Here is a 6,185-nt window from a genome sequence, read left to right as displayed (position 1 = left end):
ACTACTGTCACATATTTCTTCTTCTTGATAATCATCATCATAAAAATATGAATCAACATTATGCATACTATCAGCCTACTGATTACTATTCTCTGATTCATAAAACTGAGACTCTTCATTTTCCATATCATCTTCAACGGATTCATTACATTCGTTAACATTAGACTCATTAATCTTCAAAGCACTTTCAACTTCCATGATAAAATCTTGGATTTCACACATCTTATCTAATCTTATCTTAGCTAGCCAATCAACTGAATTTGGCATAAAAATTTATAAGAGTACCACTAGCCATGAAGACTCAAGTCTAAAAAACTCATCAAGATTCATAACTACTAATTTGAACTTCATATAAATTTAAAATCCACTAAGACCCTTAATATCACCAATTGTACTTCTTAACATTAAGACAGTCTTATCATGAATCTTTCTTTTCAATCTAGCAATATTTGCACGAACACTTTCAAGAGTCAGCACATCAGTTTTAGACCTAGACTCAAAATCCATCTTATAAACTTTTAAAACTCTACCTCTATTTTCTTAGTGTTGTAACCACTAGATGGAGGCATCCATTTTTAACAACTTTTGACTTCCATAAAAAGAAAACATGAAAACCAAAATACCTCAAGTGTTGATGCTAAAATTCAATCTGCTGATTTGGCACAGGTGCAAGACTAAAAATCCTTTACACCACTGATCAAACTTTGTAGAGCCGCCACCTCTTTGCAAGAGGAATAAAATAATCACTTCTGTGATTCACTTTTTACACTTCAATTTCTTATAACAACAAATTGCAAATAGCACTTAAAATTTTATCAAGAATTTAAAATTTCTTTCCAAGAGACTATCAAAACTTCAGATCTTCCCTCACAACTAAAAGTCCTTCAAAACTTTGTAAAGAAATCAACTAGGAACAACTGGTACAGAGATTTCAGAGTCGCCACTCACTCATGTGAGAAATAAAACATAATTTGTTACTTGAAAAATCTAAACCAAACCTTCAATGTAGGAGAAACTTGCAGATCATTATCATCTTAAAAAGAAAATACACTTTATGAATCAATTCTTGACTCTAAACTTTCTCAACAGCACTTGTAAAGACTAAATTGATTGAAGATATACTTATAACAATCATAGAACACAGTTTACATCCAGTTTCACAACACACTGTTGTCCATGAATAAAGCTTGACTGGGGAACATAAAACATCAATAAAGAAATGGTAAACACCTCACACAATCCTGTTCTTGTAGCATATCCTTCCTATTGTATTGAATCTTCTTCAAATTCTCAAGGTTTTTCTGTCATACAGATTCAATACAATCCCCAGTAGAGTTGCCATCTTGTTGGTGTTTGAAAATGTTGGAGGGTTTTCAATTATCCCACTAAGAAATTGACATATCTAGGGGCAGCTAACTGCCATTTTCAATATGCCATTTCTGACAATAGGCCAAATATAAGGCATGACCCTTCTTCTACTTCAGGCTCTGCTAAACCTAAGTGAGTAGACCTCAAATTCAAATGATATTGACCTAGTGCAAAAACATATCCTTGAATCTATTAAGCAGATTTTACCCTTATTTGTCCTAATAACTCATGAAATAGCATCAATCTACAGTAGCTAAATGTAGATCTATGAATCTCAGAAGCTGAGTGAGGGTATTACATTTAGGTCCTTCAACATGAAAGGGTAAAACATGTTTCATTAATAATGTTGAATTCAACAAACCCTCAGATATGTAGCAGTAAGACTTTAATGATCCTGCAACTTATCAGTGCCCAATCCATTGGGCAAATCTATGAATCAAGTGCATACATGTGGATATCTGATACTTATTTATATATTAAGATATATGATCTATCTATTTACCTTGTAAATAGACATTTGTGCTCAATCTGAACCTCATTCTTACATGATATCCCCATCAATAAACTTGCAACCCTGTTAATTCCATGAAACATTTACATAACTTCTTGAGTCATCAGCAACAATGAAATAACATACAGCCTTAAGGGACTGCAACTACAACCTAAGCTCTTTGTTCAAAGATCATAAAACATTGAAGATCACTAATAAGAGGAGATGAGAATCAAAATGAAACTAATGAATCTATTGTTCTTTGTATTAATTTCCTTGAAATTATACAGTCATATGCATGAAAAATGAAAACATGGAAATACCTAACAGATTTGAACTATCTGTATTAACACTCCTAATGTTGTTCACATAAGAGAATTTTGCTGAAAAATATGGTGTCTCGGTATTGGGAATACATCATAACTAGAACCAAAATATGGTCTCACAGTAATGTGCCAAATTTTCTCCAAAGAACTAGAACCCCTACAAGGGATCAGAGAAAGAAAGATATAGACAAGAAAGAAATCTCGGATCTGATTTCAAAATGACAGGTGTCTGCTTAGAATTCCATCTCCAGCAACTGAATCACCTCTCTCTTCTCTCTACCATTTTGATTTGATTTTGTTTCATCATTATCCTGTAACTAATTTGCAAAATATCTCTTGCTGAATGATGAAATCCTTTATATCTTATTTGCATCAAGAATGCTAATAAACTCCATTTAACTGACTTAAAAATGACCCCACTTGCATTTTTCTTGTCTTTTATGCATAATTAAGTCATTACCTTGCTAGAAATCACAACTAAACTTTGATACCTAAATTCAGTTGCAAGATAGGAACCTAAGAAAAAACCTCCTATAGCTTGAACCAGTGGCATTCTGTTCAAAAAATAACTCCATATTCAAAAAATTTAGCTCGTTCTAGTTTCGATGGTATATTGGAGCGTATATTTTGCCTACTAGAAACCTTCATAATCTTGATTTAAAAAAGTCCCCCTGGTACAAGTGTCTAGGTTTGCAATTATTTGTAATCTAAAATTTCAAAAAAATTAAAGCATTCTAATGTCTAAACATTAGAAAATACCTTTTAACAATTTAAAAACCTATACACATCCCTTTTTTGCAAAAATAATTAAAATTTATTTTTTGTATTCATCAGATTTTTTCCTTCTTCCTTATTGGGCCCACTAAGCACCACCTAGGCTGCCACATGGTAGCCCCTAATTGGCCGACCTATGCCACATACCTACCCCACAAGGTGCCACATACTCACCCATAGCCCCAACCTTTTTACCACCTTGAAAGGCATCCCAAGCCCACTGCCATGTGGTGTCCAGGCACATTCCCACATTGCATATCTTCCCCGCAACTTATTTTTACAGGCGTGCACTAGCCACATGATCTAGACACGTGTCATCGTCTCGTGCGATCTTCATTTTTGGTTCCATGTCAGCTTGTTTTAGTTTTCATTAAAAATTAGGCCTACATTTTGCACCACCTATCCTCCATGTGCACGTCACCTCTAACTAGAAGCCACAGGCCCCACAACAGAGGCATTGCATCTTCACTGGCTTATAAAAGCCAATGTCCTTAAGACATCTTAATAGTCTTGTGCAATATTATTTAAACATCAAAAATACCCTAGCATATGCAATGTGGGATATTACTTTATTAGTCCCTAGTAACCATCTACACTATGATACCAACATTTCTACAGAATTGAACAGCTTCCTTAACACCGAGACGAGCTCGATCTTTGATGCCAGCAATAGCAACACAGCTGCAACCATTTTTTGGAATCTCCTTCTCTAGATCAAAAACTCTTCTTCTAAATCAATGAAAACAAAATAGAGAGTTCAAAGAGCTTCAGATGCAAAACCATGTTCATAAAAAGCTTGATCCATTGTATGACCCTAGCCATTCACATTCACAACATTTTTTCACATTTTCAAGACAATTTCAGAGGCACCTTTACAATAGGCTCAACATTTTCCCTTGGGAAGTTCTACCATGATAGTCATTGTTTTCTTTGCAAAATTGAAAGGTTGAAACTTATATTACTTTTGATTCTCTGTGCTCTACCACAAAATCTCCATTCATTTACAATCCAAGGTTCAACAAAGCAGACTCTGTTGGTGCACCTAATGCTTCACATATTTTTCCCATGCCTTTGACTTATGCATGGAGAACCTTGCAAAATTGCAATTCCCCTGCTTAAACTTTGTATCTCCTTTTGCTCTATTTTTTCCTATTCTGGCACCTCCCTTGTGGCTACCACTATGTATTTTCCTACTTAGGTGTGGATATCTTTTTTAAGAAAAAATTGTGGCTTTCTCTTAATTGCAACCCCTTGTTCTCTTATCTTTGGCATGTTTGACCTGTCTTCTACTCTTGGTCCTTTTACTACGAGGCTCCTTAGTTCTCTTTGGAATGAATGTTACCCCTGCCCTTAGCGCTAATGGGTTTCCTTTTTTGCTGTGTGTTGAGTCTTTATGCTCGTGGGGTGTCTCCTTTTACTTCGTGCCATGTGTGAGGCATCTTCTTTGCCTATGGCATGAATTTTTCTCTTGATGAGGGTGTGTATGGCTTTTATACAAACTGGCATGATCTACCTTCTTTTAGTCTCTGTCGACTACTCCCTCACTAGGTGAAGGGTCCTTGCTATCCTCTAAGAAGAAGAAAATTATATCATATATAATTTGTAAATTACGGGGTAGAAGGTTTCCCAAGAGCTCTACAGGAGCCTTCTCCAAAGGTTCAACCTTTGTGAACTTCCTCCTCCATTTTCCCATAAAACTTCATTGGATATCTTATATGAACATGCTCAATCTCCCAAGGATTACCAAAGTTTAGTCAATAGTCTAGATGTTCATGTTGAAACCCATCAAGTATAACTTGTCTAAATAGTCCATATTGATAATTCTGTATTTTATAATTCGTTCAAGCAAAGTATCTATGTTGCATTTAATTGCATTTGGTATTAGATTGCACAATTCTCTAACATGATCCTGAATCTGCTACTGAATCTTGGGTCTTGGTTTTCCTATCTTCCCTTGTTTGTAAGCTCTGCCAGCAGTATTTGGTGTGTCTCCATTCTTGTATCTATTTACCCATTTGGTGCACAAAATAAGAGGACAAATCTGAATAGGGGAAGTACACTTGTAATTGTAAGTATTATTCTTTGAATCTTGTGATATCAGTTGCTTATCATTCTGACTGAAAGTAGGTGCCACACTACCCAAAAGTTCACAAGCTTCAAAGCATAGCTCCTGTTACCAAAGAAAAGGGCAATACCCTCATATCACAGTATCCTCATAGATCTCTAAACACCATATCAGTCTGATATCATTTAGCTGAGCTCCAAAGCAGGTCTGGCTTTAAAAAAAAATTGTTTTCAAACATATGAACCTTCAAATTGATATATTGATCATCCCAAACTGATTAGAATCAAGTTCGATCACTGAACCATCATTAAAACCTCATTTTTACTCTTTCTTGCAATGTGTCAATTTCACGTCAGGAGGTATGTTGACTAGCCTTAAAAAACTAATCCAACCATCTGATCGGACTCTGGAATCAAAACAACCGATTCTCTCTTTTGCACTCTTGAACTTTGTCGAATCTCATCTCATGATGAATTCGAGGTCAAAAAATAATTCACTATCAAAGTTAACCTCTCAAAATTGCCTGCAAGAAAACAAGTTAGAAAGTAATAAAATGGGTTCAGATTTGGCCTTGAAAATTGGGCAAATGGATGCTTGGGAAAATGAAAATTGGAGCGTTGGTTCTCTGTCATGAGGAAATTATGGATCTACAATTTGGACTCATAACAAATAACTAGGCACAAATGGAAAGTAGTCAAAGTAGGCTACTTGGATTTGCAGACTAGAAACAATGTCAAAAAAGCAATTTTTGCAAATGGAATTGACCTAGAAAAATGTGCAAATGGATTTGTCATGACTTGAAAATTGACACACTTGGAGTATTTTCAGAGGTGAACATAGTGGTACAATCCATTTGATCTCACCTATCACAGATTAGGAATTGTGACATCACAAACAGGGGTCCTGACAAATCTGCAAATGCTGACACTAGTAAAAAAATAGATATTGCATTTGGAATTGCGTTTGAAAATTGATCAAACGGATTCTTCATGAGCTGAAACTTGAAACATAACAAGTCTCTGATGTCTACAATATAACAAAAAAGGAATTTTAGCATTTCAAACAACTAGGTCAAATTTATAGCATGTCAAATAGGGCTTCCCAGAATTTTGAATATTTTGCAAAAGCATGAAACAGTAACTAACCAAATTTGAGGGATTAA

This window comes from Cupressus sempervirens, chromosome 1 (assembly GCF_028749045.1).
Source record: "Cupressus sempervirens isolate cs-2001-9-10 chromosome 1, ASM2874904v1, whole genome shotgun sequence".
NCBI classification, from domain to species: domain Eukaryota; kingdom Viridiplantae; phylum Streptophyta; class Pinopsida; order Cupressales; family Cupressaceae; genus Cupressus; species Cupressus sempervirens.
The sequence above is the reverse complement of the archived record's forward strand: the minus strand, read 5'-3'. Positions refer to the sequence as shown.